Source organism: Lissotriton helveticus, chromosome 5_1, assembly GCF_964261635.1.
Source record: "Lissotriton helveticus chromosome 5_1, aLisHel1.1, whole genome shotgun sequence".
Taxonomy (NCBI): Eukaryota; Metazoa; Chordata; class Amphibia; order Caudata; family Salamandridae; genus Lissotriton; species Lissotriton helveticus.
Genome location: NC_136065.1, coordinates 1,291,446,321 through 1,291,460,271, shown reverse-complemented (window position 1 = coordinate 1,291,460,271; position 13,951 = coordinate 1,291,446,321).

Here is a 13,951-nt window from a genome sequence, read left to right as displayed (position 1 = left end):
CCCTAGGGCGGATGGAGGGCTGGCAGTCACAGACTTTGAATGGTACTACCTGGCAGCGCAGCTACAGTGGCTCACTCAAGCAGTGGCATGGGAGTTCCGCGGGCCAGAGGGAATGCAGGATCGTTTGTTTCCTAGACACGTCATCTCTTTTATAATACTGGGTCAGAAGCTTGAGCTGGATCAACTCACTCTTGAAGAACGCACTCTGCGTCTCTGTTGGCTGAGAACTCACATGCGCTCAGGTGCCGTTCGCCCATATGCCCCGGATATTCCTTTGGGGATGTGTACGGCTCTTCCGTATGGGGGTGATTGGTCGGCGTTGGCAACCTGGGAGGAGCTTGGGCTGCATGTGATTGGGGACCTGTATGGCGATGGGGCGCCGCTAACTTTCCAGGAGTTGCAGGACACCTATGGCCTCCCGAGAGGGGATTACTTGCTACATGCCGCCCTGGTGGCCAGTATTCAGAAACACTGGAGAGGGGGGCTCTCCGAGCCGCCGACTTCCCTGGGCTGCCAATATGTGGTTATGGCGGCTGGTACTTTTAAGGCCATTACTTGCCTCTACCGGAGGCTCTCGACGGAAGCTATGTTGCCCCTAGACAGACTGCGAGTCAAATGGGAGATGGATATTGGGAGACTCATCCCTGAAACGACGTGGCCTCAGCTGGTCCGGCGCGCCTGGAAGGGCACACGAAATGCCAGGTTCCAGTTAGTCCAGTTTTTCACGCTTCATCGAGCATATTTGACACCCGTTAAGATTTCACAATACTTCGGGGGCAACACGTCACCCTGTCCGAGATGTTGGACTGATGGGGCTCATTTTACTCATATGTTTTGGTCTTGCACGGGACTGGCTGGTTACTGGGATGCGGTGGTGGCGTGTCTGAATGATGTCACGGACCGGCAGATAGAGGTGGACATGCTTGTTACTCTGGTTTCCTCACACCCCCGGAACAGAGGTCACTAGCAAGTTCTACGACCTAGGCTTGATTCTGGCCAAGAGGGAACTCACCATGCATTGTAAATCAAGTCAGGGCCCTAGTTATTTGAGATGGAAAGCGAATCTTCTGCGCTGGGCACGGGCTGAGCGTACACTCCGACTGCAGCAGGCCAGGCGTTTAGATAATGACAGAGCCTTGGAGGTGGCCAGGGCGTGGGAGACATTGGTGACAGCGCTTCAGCGACCATCAGATGGCTCAAGTGATGAGGAGGAGGCTTTGGCGGGCGGACTACCACCAAAGTAGACACGAAGGGGGTATGCGAGGGGAGTGCACGCTAGGGAAGAGGTCCTCTAAACGATAATTGACTAGATGAGGGACACGGAAGGATGGAGGGTACCCACGAATAATATGTATATGTGAGACGGTTACAGGCACGCTGACAAGGGCCGGAGGGACAGGAAAGAGGGAGGGGTGGGGGATCTTTCATTAAAAGGCATGTTCACCATTGAATGTAAAGCATTATGGAATTAACAAGTACAGATGCAATGTACCGCATGTTATTCCTTCTGTTTACAACTGCCAATGAAAATGTTGCTTGCAAAAAAAAAAAATGATGTTACCCGGGCCTATATTAGGGTGCCAATATGAAACATAACACAAGAAGGTCAAAGTGTATGATGGACCTTGGAATGGCTAGAACCTGAAAGAACATTCTTCAATAGAAATTTTGGATCAAGTGTGCTCCCTTTATTCTCCTCATATTTTCATCCACAAAACCCATTCCTCTCTGTCAATAAAATGCTGCTTCTTTTTTTATTGAATTTCTGTGCATGAGTGTTCTTTATTTTCTATTTTACCATCCTCAAAGACCCATGGGTGGAGTGCAAATAAAAACGATTGAAATTTTTGACTCATTATTGAATTTAACTACCAACAATAATTCTGTTTTACTGTGACATAAGTGTTATTCTCATTCTCAATGTGCCCATAGGCCCTCCCTCACAGATTCTCTCTACCTACCTCCTTCACTTTCTTTCCTAGCAAAGCAATACTAGTCACTCTAAAATATAAAACAATGTAGTTCTTCTATTGTCTGATCTTACTTTTTGGTGGGCTTTTTGGGGGGATCTTCGAGAGTCCAGACGTACTTGTCACCGCCACCAAATCCACAGAGGCCCACAACAACTTCAGAGGCACCTCCAACTCCCACCACCAACTCATCATAAAAACGAGGAAAAAAGCGATTGAAGACAAAATCTCCACTCATGCACACAACAGCAAAGAACTCTTCAACATCATCAAGGAGTTGGCCAACCCACCAGCGAGTCCACTGACATTCCTCCCTCACGAGTCCCCCAGCGGTCCTCCGTCAGCCCTACGATCTTCAACATCTACATGGCTCCGATCGCCCCCATTGTCAGAACCTACGGACTCAACAATGTGTCATATGCAGACGACACCCAACTCATCCTCTCCCTATCTGACGAACCAAACAACGCCAGACACAACTTTTGAGAAGGCATGGAAGCCCTCACCAAATGGATGAAAAACTGCTGCCTACAACTAAACACAAACAAAACGGAAGTATTCATCATGGATCCAAACCGAGATGCCTGGAATGACACCTGGTGGCCCCCCGCCCGTGGAAGCCCGCCCACCCCCACGGACCACGCACGCAACCTGGGAATCATCCTGGACTCAGAGTTCAAAAAGGACAGCCAGATCAATCCCGTTGCGTCCCCCTGCTTCCACACCCTCTGCATCCTACGTAAGACTTTCAAATGGATCCCCCTCAGATGCAGAAAGACTGTCACTCACGCCCTGGTCACCAGCAGGCTCGACCACAGCAACGCACTCTATGCCGGAATAAACGAAAACCTCACCCGCAAACTACTGAACATCCAAAACGTCGCCGCAAGACTGGTCCTCAACCTACCAAGCGACTGCCACATCTCCCAGTACCTGCGCACACTCCACTGGCTCCCCATCGAAGCTAGAGTCACCTTCAAGACGCTAACCAACGCTCACAAGGCCCTCCACAACACCGGACCAGCATACCTGAATAGCCGACTCAAATTTCCCGCCCCCCAAAGGACCCTACCATCAGCCCAGCTCTCCTACGCTGTGGTCCCCCGCACCAGACAGACCAGATCGGGAGGCCACTCCTCCTTCCACGCGGCCAGTGCCTGGAACAACCTTCCTCTCCACCTCAGACAGATAACATCGCTCCCCATCTTCACAAGAAACCTCAAAACCTGGCTCTTCAACAGACTCCCTTCTTGATGGACTGGAACCTGTGAACCCCCCAACCTCACACCCCCAGCACCTTGAGACCCTTATGGGTAAATAGTCGAGCTTAACAAACACCTGATTTGATTTGATTTGGGGGTGGAGGGCATTCATGCTGACATACCTGGCTGGAAATGTGTGCTTTAATTTGTTCTGTTAACCCATACCCCTCTTGAGAAGTAAAATATATATCTACTTCAACATCTGCTTGGTAAGTTGTGGCAGTGAGGAAAGTCAGTATGATTTTCATCATGTATCATTATAATGCTCTGATTACAAGTAGACCAGATTAAACTGAGATATTTACCACCCAGCAGCCAAGGTACCTTCCTTCCCAGGCACCAGGATATCCTCCGGATGATATGTGATCTGTTGGACCTGGCAATTCCTCATGGTCACCCCAGATTTTTGCCTTCCACTACCTTCCTTTGCTGAGCACATTTTTGTTGGCCTGTAGGACTGTGCACTTTTTCCCGGTTATTCAGTGCTGTCTATAACCACGGCCTCTACTTTAAGTGCTACCAGTATACTTGAGCACTCACTGTGCCATCCACTAAAGTATCTTTTCAAAATATGTCTTGGGCCTGCCACTGCAGCCTATAGTCATTTAGATCTATCAAAGTCAACTTTTTGCAGGCATTAACCTTCCAATTCAATAGTAAATAATTCACCCCTAAGTAGGGTCAAAAGGCTCTATAATTGGGTGTCAGCCGCAACCAAGGAATCCAAGATGGCCACCGTAGCTTTTACAGAGGAAGAGCACTGCAGCAAATCAGTCCTTCGCAGTGACGTCATGTGGGCAACGTCGGTGGCGTTGGTAAATGAGGAAATGGGGTGGAAGAAGGTGTGTGTGGATTCGGGAGCTTGTAGATGAGAGGAAGAGAGCAGTGAAAGGATAACACTAGTGGTCTTTCAGCATTCCTCTGACCCCATATTGTTATTTATTGGAGGGCTGCAATACTCCTGAACTTATAGAGGAAGAGAGCAAAGAAGATGAGCGAGATATGGATGGGACGTCCTGATGAGAGCAGGGAACGCATGTCGAAGAGAAGAGGAACATTTCCAGATGAGGAAAAGGAGACCATACCTTTGCAAATAGCTGTTTCAAGCAATAATGATAAAGCACTGCAACTTGAAAAACCAACTGAGTGCCTCTCTGACTAGTGGGGTTAGAACACAGGATCATAGGGCAGGCTGCATGGTATTTAAAAATTAGAACATGTAGAATTAGGTTTTACATGTTTACAATCCCGAAAATCATTTCTCACTATTACAAGGCCTAAGTCTCCCATTGACTAACACTGGACTACCCTCTAATAGTGCTTAAGACATTATTTTCCGAACATTTAAGTTTTTGACCGTTCTGGCGGCCTTAATTACCATACGAAATAGAATACTGCAAGACTCCAACCGGATGATGGATGTCTCCAAATCTTCAATTATTCTAGACACTCTTACTCAACACATGACTCTAACCTGATAGTGGACGTCTTTGATACCGTTTTAGGATCCCTACCATTTTATTTAATAGGACTACCTCATTCCTGAATGTATGACATAATATCGACCACAAAAATATCGCAATACAAAAATATCGCAACAAAAATATCGAGGACAATAATATCGGGATCCTATCTTCATAAAGGTAAGTACAAAAATATCGAAAAAATAATATCGTAGTACAAAAATATCGAAATTAAAAATATCGTTTTTTTAAATGTATTAATAATAATGTAAAAATAATGTTAAAATACATATAATTTAACAAATATTAATAAAAACATTAAAACATAATTAAAAAATTAAAAGTAATACATATACATTTAAAATAAATTAAAAATTTAATAATTTAATGTAATTTTATTTTTTTTAATTTCATTTAATTGATTTAAATTAAATTTACATTTATTTTATTTTTACCCTTTACGCCTGTACCCCAAAAACCCAAAACTGACCCTGAACCCTAAAAATACACCTGTACCCCAAAAACCCAAAACTGACCCTGAACCCTAAAAATACCCCTTTACCCAAAAACTGAAAACTGACCCTGAACCCTAAAAATACCCCTTTACCCAAGAACTGAAAACTGACCCTGAACCCTAAAAATACCCCTTTACCCAAAAACTGAAAACTGACCCTGAACCCTAAAAATACCCCTTTACCCAAAAACTGAAAACTGACCCTGAACCCTAAAAATACCCCTTTACCCAAAAACTGAAAACTGACCCTGAACCCCAAAAATACCCCTTTACCCAAGAACTGAAAACTGACCCTGAACCCTAAAAATACCCCTTTACCCAAAAACTGAAAACTGACCCTGAACCCTAAAAATACCCCTTTACCCAAGAACTGAAAACTGACCCTGAACCCCAAAAATACCCCTTTACCCAAGAACTGAAAACTGACCCTGAACCCTAAAAATACTCCTTTACCCAAAATTAATTAACATTATTTAATTACCAATTAATTATTAATTAACAATAACAATAAAGTAAATATATTAGCACATTAGCTATAATTAATTTAATTTACTAATTAATATTAATTGTTCCCAAATAATTAATTAACAATAAAGAAATTATATATATTAAAAAATTAATTTAATTAATGTAATTAACTAATTAATAATAATTAATTACCAATTAATTATTAATTAAAAATATGTACAAAATTATATTAATTAATTAACTAATTAATATTAATTAATTACCAATTAATTATTAAATAAAAGTATGTACAAATTTATATTAATTAATTAACTAATTAATATCAATTAATTACCAATTAATTATTATTTAAAAATATTTACAAACATATTAATTAATTAACTAATTAATATTAATTAATTACCAATTAATTAATAATTAAACATATTTACAAACATATATTAAATAATTAATTATTATTAAATTACTTCCCACCCTATTCCCCTATAAACCCACAACCCGCTCTAATACTAAAACGCAAAATGTTAACAAAATTACTAATTTTCAAACATACATTTCTAAACATATTTAGCAAACATATAAACAACAAAATAAAATACATAACACTAAACAACAAAATTTCGATATTACTAACATACATACCTTAATCTCGATATTCTGTCTGTCGATATTATGGCACATCGATATTCTATACCATCGATATTAAAACATCGATATTATTATATATCGATATTTTAATTTCGATATTTTGTCTGACTACCCTCATTCCTATCTCCTGGAGGACATTCGCACAGGATATCCATTGGTCATTACGCATCTCTAGAATCCAATTATGCGATTCCTTGTTCATGTGGCTGTTCGCATCATTTTTCAGTCCTGAGGAAAACCCGCCTTGACGCTTGATAATCTGTACACTTTCTGGGTCGAAATGTTGACGCTATTGCCTTTCATGTCCATACAGTCTCCATGACCCGACTTCAAAAATCATTATTTGGTCTTATGAATTCATGTTACAAAATTGGATATAGGACAGAAACATGTAAATGAATTCATTCATTTATGTCAGATGTGTATGTCATGTATATAGTCCATCACTTACTTCACTTGTCACTTTATGTCACCTAATTTCACAAGTCACCTTCTTTGTTTTGCCGAGATTTTTTTTTTTTTTTTTTTTCTTTTTTTTTTTGAAAACCTTTATTGTTCCACAATACAGTTACAGGCATTGGCCTACAGACCATCACGGTCGGCCATCAAAGTAGAGGCGGTCAATCAAGTCAATTAAGCCCAAAAAATACGTAAACCCGCCTCCCCAAAGATACCCCACAGCTCAAGGATGCAGTTGGTGCACAAGAATTACAGAATTAGAGAAGGTTTTTTTTTTTTTTTGAAAATAAAGAATAAGCAGGATCCAACGCCGCACAATTATGCCCAAACAAAACAAAAGATAATCATATTACCGAACATGCACAGGCAGGACTATGGTAAATCGGAGTTTAGCACGAGAACATCTGATCAGGATAAACAATAAACAACACAGCCAGCCCGCCAGAATCAGTAGATGCCCACTGCACCAAGAAATACTAGAAAAACATCGATCCTTGGTATCTAAATGAGCAGAGCACAACGAGAGTACAGCAATTCGGATCCCAGAAAAGAGAGGAAAAGAAAAAGATACAGAGAAACGAAAAACAACATAAACAAAAGGCCATAGGAACAAAAAAGAGACACAAACAATAACACTACCCACCCCACCCTGCACCTCTGCTGACGGCTACGGCCCACCCCCCTAGCAGCATGCCTGTCGCCCAATGTCAAAAACCCGAAATATAGAAAGAAGAAAGATGAAAGGAAGGACAATAATCCACATAGATACGAAAGAAAAGGGGGAAAGAAGAAAAAACATTGGAGGGTCCCCAGAACAGGCTCCCGGCCCCCCCCCCCCCCACCGCCGCGTGGCAATTCAAATACGCCAGAAACATTGACAGAGTCTCAGGATGTTCACAAAAACAGGATAAAAGTCACTGCTCGGCCGCTCAACAGACACAGACATAATGAAAATCCCCCTGTGTAACACCCAGAAAGAACAGAGTATCATCATTCACGAAACCCATACAGCCCGTACCATCAGCCCATCCAGTCCATGCGGTGCAGGGCCCCGCAATCAAAGCACCGGAGCAAACCAACATGTCAATTCAAAGGTAGCCGAAAATCACACAGTATACCAGTGTACGTCACACTCGAAGATCATCCACGCCACTCCATCGGTCACGTTTCTAAGAGCAAAGGTGAGTTCAAGCAGAAAAGTCAAGGCTCGGGTCAAGGTCTCAAGATGAAGCCAGCCATCAGAAGAGGAGCTGGAAAGGAAAAGCAAGGAACACATGTCCGATGGTATCACCAAAGTAACCAAGCATCCACGGGAGTAGGCACTGCAGCGTCGCACCACTTGGAATTAACTGGGAATCCTCCGGGTACCAGTCCAGCTTATCCACCATCGAGAAAGTCGATTCCGTACCGCACAGCAAAGTCAATGCGGGAAATTGTAGAAGGGCCCATACACACAAAGTAGCACCAGGATAGTGTCAGCATCGGGCATTCGGTTCCAGTCCACACTATCCGGGGCGTTCCGGAACGGTCCAGGTCAGATGTCGTCCTTCGAACACACAGGGGGCAGACAGTCCCAACCCCTCGATCATCAATGTAAACTGCCACCGCCATTGTCAGGCGTGCCCCATCGATGCACCACCTCCAAGAGGGACACACAGCATGGACGCCGTCCAAACCAATACCAGTACCGCCAGTCCATGACACAGTGAGGTGCACAATAACATCGCGCCCCCCGCGTTTCACAAAGTATGGCCGCCACGTCCACTTCCCCGCAGACGGCCACAGTTGAGCTCCTCCCCAAAACCAGAAAACACCACAGCAGCTTTGTGCATCAAGCGGCTACGAAGGCTGGAAATACAGGATAAAGACGATTCACTTAGGCAAATCTGGGTCCCATCCGGGAACAAAGAACAACGTCCAGGCCGCCATAGCGTCAATCAGCCGCCTGAGGAGGGTGGGGGGAAGCATAATCGGCAGAGGGGGGCAGCGGGGAGTGTGTTCACCTGGTTCCATGAGGCCAGCGCTGGAGGCACACTCACAAAGACGGGCCGACCTCCGTAGCGGTAGACCGGCACTTCCTGGGTCATCGAGGCCGTTGTTATTGCACTCGCGGGCGGCAGCAGAATCACGCGGGGTCCCGGCTTCCAGCCCCGGGAAGGCCGCAAAATATGAGGGGTCGCATCTTCGGACTCAGGGCTCGAAAAACCCCTGGAGTCGGACGCAGCAGCTCAGCCTGCCGTCCGATATCCGGGAACACCGTCGCAGCGGAGGATAGTCGACAGGAGCAGGCGGTGGGGGATGAAGGTCCACAGAGCCGGGAGCCCGGGCGACCATCTTGGCCGCCGGTCTGGCTCCGCCCCCCCGTTTTGCCGAGATTTAATTGTCCCTGTGACAGCCATATTTAATTCTCTTTCAAATCAAAAAGAGTAAAAATACTCTGTTGACACAACTCATGTCTTTTTTGGTGTGTTCTCATCGTAAATATATTGCCTTAAAAGTGCATTTATTGAAAAGTTGATTTACGATATATGGTTGATTTTGTATTTAATTACACAGAACACAGCAATTGCATTCCCCAACAGAACTAATTGTTGATTATAGTGCCAATACCCAGATTCTGAGGGAGAAAGGGTAACCCCATTATCTTTAATGGTGAACGTCAGTTTTGGGAGCAGATAGAGATAGGGTGGTCACACTCAAATGAACTGTAATTTAAAATCCTCTAATGGTGAAGTCAGATTTTTAGTTACGATTTTGAAAGTGGCACTTTTAGAAAATTGGCATTTACTTGTCCAAAATATATTACTTTCTGCTAGTGTCCTGGGTAACATGACTGTGAATGGCTTTGCTGTTATGGTATGTGTATTGCTTCTAGACAGTAAGACAAAGGAAGCCTAGGTATGAAGAGAGAGGGTCTTCCTGATAGGATAGCTGGGGAGGAGCTGCCCTTGCTCTACTTACATTTCAAAGGACTCTGCCTGCAAAACACACACAGGAACCTGCCACCAGGTCTTCCTTGCCTTTTGTCACCCTAGACACTTTGGCGCTACACCCAGGGAAAGTAAAACTGACCAGAACCAGTTTTGGGGGCAGGTCAGGGGATTCCCCTACTCTGAGGCTGGCACCTGGTATAAAAGTAGGACCCTCTGAACCACTCATCAGAACACTTCTTAACCCGTAGAAGGTTCAGAAAAGGATTTTCCTGCTGTCAAAAGGACTGCCCTGCTACTAGAGGAACTGCCTGGCTGTCTGAGGAAGGAAGATTGAACCTGATTGCCTTGATCCCAAGCTACCCAGAGTGACTCCAAGGTTTATTTGGCTGATATGCTGTGTGAGCTACAGGGATGCAACAAGCTTCCAGAGGATTCCCTGTAACTGCACTGCTGCCCTGCACCAATGGTACCTACCCGGACCTTCCAGAGCCCTGCTGCTGGCCTCTGCTGGAGTGAATTCTGATTCCCAAAAGGTGCTTAGACCCTTGACTGATATCAGTTTGAGCTCATCCTGAAGTTTGAACTCCTCATGACCGTAAAATGACCTCTTCGTACTGAGAATTGACTCCTCCTGATGACCGCTTACACAAAGCTCCAGCACGACTAATCCTGGGCAGAGTTTGCATAGCCGTGCTACGCGGAATTCCGCAAAGCAGTAAAAAACTCCGCCACGCTATGCCCGTTCGCGTGACGTTTCAGCAGTACATTAATGAGGATTGCTTGATCGGGTAGAAATATTGCGTCAACTGACCCAGGTGGTTGCGCCCAGGCGCAGCCATCTTGTTTCTTACTCTGTTTATGGTGCTGGGGTCAACTTTTGATCCTTATTCAATCTTTGCAACCCTTGCTTTCTAAAACTTTTTTTCCAAGATTTTTTATTTATTATCTTACCCTTTGTCTTTCTAAGTGTATATTTGGAGTTTTTTTCTATTTTTGTGTGTGTTTTTCAGTGAGTTTTGTACTATTTATCTCTATTACTTGCTTTCTAAATATTTTTAACTCCTTCCTTATTCTTCCTTAATTTTGTATACTTTTTACATTTTATTTTCCGACCCCCACTCCCACCCCCAGCATCATGGCAGAGAGCAGTGCGGAAAAGGCAGCAAAGAAGAGCTGCCTTTCTTGCCAAAGGCGGCGCCCGGAAGGGCTGCAGCCCCAGTCCTTGTTTTCCGAGGTGGAGGTGGCAGCTCTGGTTTTTTTTTGTGCAGCGACACCTCCCCTCCTCTCAGGCAGCAGGCAGAAGGCCTGGATTCAGGTACGGGCTCCAGGAGCACCAGCAGAGGTGGGTGAGGGTGCACCGGGCAGTGTATCGCTGCTCTGGGGTCCTGCACACCCACAACCAGCTGACGCACCTGTGGTCCGGCATCTTGGACCAAGAGCAAGACCTGCTGGACCTGCTAGGGGTTTAGGTTGCAGGGCTTGGTGAGTATCTAATTATTATTTTTATTGTGTTCTATGTTATTTCTAATATTTGTTTCCCAAATAGCAAGCATGCTGCTCACATGCAGGTAAGTTTCGTAACATTTACAAATCTTATATTATGTGATTGTTATTCTAGGCAGGTCCTCTGCGCTACCTAATTGTACTTGTTTGCAACTTTGCCTTTGCTCTCGCATCGGGTGTTTATGAAAGAACTTAACTTAAGTAATGCAGACTAGAGAGAGACTCCTTTCCTTCATCTTGTCCCTTCTAACATATTAAGTAGTAGTAATTTAGCTGTACACGTCCTCACACTTCAGTTCTTAGAACCTTTTTGTAGCTTGTACAGTGACAAGTAAACTAAACAACCAATTTGGTGTATGCAATGTATGCGTTCATGTATGCATTTATTTGAAGGCAAAAATGCAGACATGGGGCCAGATGTACAACCCTTTTTTGCATGCCCAAACTGGTTTGCGAACCCGTTGGTGCGTGCAAAAACATATTCGGCCATGTACATAGCCTATTTAGCAAGCCACGACTTTTTTGCGACTCGCTAAAAAGGTTTTGCAACTTGCTATTTGAAAGGGGTGTTCCCTCAAAACAATGTACTAATGTTTTGTGACTGCAATTGCGGTCTCAAAACATTCGCGATTACCACCTACTTCAAATAGGTGGTAATGCATTTGCATATGGGAAGGGGTCCCCAGGGACCTATTCCTCTTTGCAAATGCAAGCAAAATCTTTTTTTAAGGACAGGCATTGGTCCCAGGGACCACTGTCTGCCCTTAAAAAATGAAACGAAAATGTTTCATTTTTTAAAAAAAATGCATCACGTTTTCCTTTAAGGAAAACTGGCTGCATTTTTTATTTTTTTTAAAGTTGCTTTATTAAAAAGCAGTCCCAGACATGATGGTCTGCTGAGCCCAGCAGGCCACCATCCCTACTTGGGCTGGCATTCACAATGGGCTCGCATGTTGCGAGAGGCTTATTAATATTTATGAGCCTCGCAAATTGGGACCATATTGGGAATCGCAAAACATTGTAAATACACTGTCTTACATTTCATTTAGCGCCTCTCAATTTGCGATGCACAATGTGTAGAAAATTGCAAGCCGCTAAATAAAAGGGTCGTACATCTGGCCTTTACTTAGTTGGCCTGTCAAAGGGTGTTGAGAATGATTGCGAATGAGAGCGGAACTTAACAGCAAATATCATTTGTTGCAATTCATTCCAAAGTCTTTGGAATAGGCGGGCTAGGCTAGGTAGGTTTAGGAAATGTGGTTGCGATCGGACTGTCTGCGATACTAGTCTACTACTAGTCTAAATAATTTAGAAAGTTCAATGTTATTGCAATTGCTGTCTGCTATCCAAAAATAGTTTTGGAGTGATTAGTTATTTACCACCAATTATTTCTTGTCTCTTTAATTATGTCTTACATGCATCAGCATCCAAGGGCAAGAGGTCGTCGGAGGCGGGTGAGGGTGCTTGAGATGCCTCCCACCAGGACGAATGCTCCTCCTCAGCCGATGGCTGTTTGCGGCTGTTTTCGGCCGCAAAGCGGCGATAATTTCATCGCCCTATTAGCAAGCTGTTGCTAACATCAGTTAGCGACAGCTTTTAGGTGATAGCAAGCGGTTTGGGGCCCGCTTTGCATGTCAGCGATATTTATCGCTAATGACATGCAAAGTGAGCGTACCCAACCTGTTAGCGACTGAAAGCAGTCGGTAACATCGCTATCGCCTATTATCAACGCAGGTGTAGCGACAAACAAATTTGCGCTAAGCGCGAATATCGCTGAAAAATAACGCCTGCTCAGACCAGTTCTTAGCCTGTATATCCAATAGGAGGTGGATATTCAGGCTAAGTCCCTGTTAGCGATAATGCCTGAATATCGCTGGATTTGCAGCGATATTCACGCATTTCGCCACTATCGCCGGATATTTTATCGCTTTGGAGATAAACGTTGGTAATAGCACATTATCTCTGTGATAACAAAATGTCGCCAAGCTTATTTAGCGATAAATATCGCTAGTTGTTGATAATATGCCCCGTTGTTCCTTCTGAGTCTTCAGTATGATATTCCAAGAACCTCACACATTCTGTTAAATCTCAGACTAGTCTTTCTAGTCCTCTAGTGATGGGACAGAGATCCTCTAGCTTTCCCTCAGCCTGCTTGATTCATTCAGCAAGCTTCTTGTGATCCTCTTTGAAAACACCCATTTCAATCATAGCCGCATCAATTGTGCGTACAAGGGTTGTTCTAGTGACTGCTTTGCCTGTCAATATTTTATCTAATTTGCCGGTTTGTGATCTGTTGTGTTTGGGCATTCCTCATGCAGTGATTATGGGGTTGTTTCTGCCTGGAACTCAGCGCCAAGACACCTCTGGGTAATCATGCACTATAGAAGTTATAATAACATAACATAACATAACATTAGCTGCTGAGGACCCTAGCCCTGGGCTGCTTTTGTTTTGCTCATCATTTAAACGCTTGTGATGTTTCTTGAGGGTTAAGCAATTTGCTATGCTTACAATGGATGATTTATCTGCTGTTCACATGGATCGTAGGCAGGTGAGGTTTGTATTGTACTGCCAGCCCCAAGGGCTGTTGCACTTCAGATACCCGTCTGTATTTAGCAGGTGGTCATTTTGTACCCAGCAGCCTAGTGTCAAGAGCATCCTCTCTATGCCATATTTTAAATGTTCAGTTCTCTGGGTCAGCTGAAGTGGAGGAATTATTTCAGTAGTCACC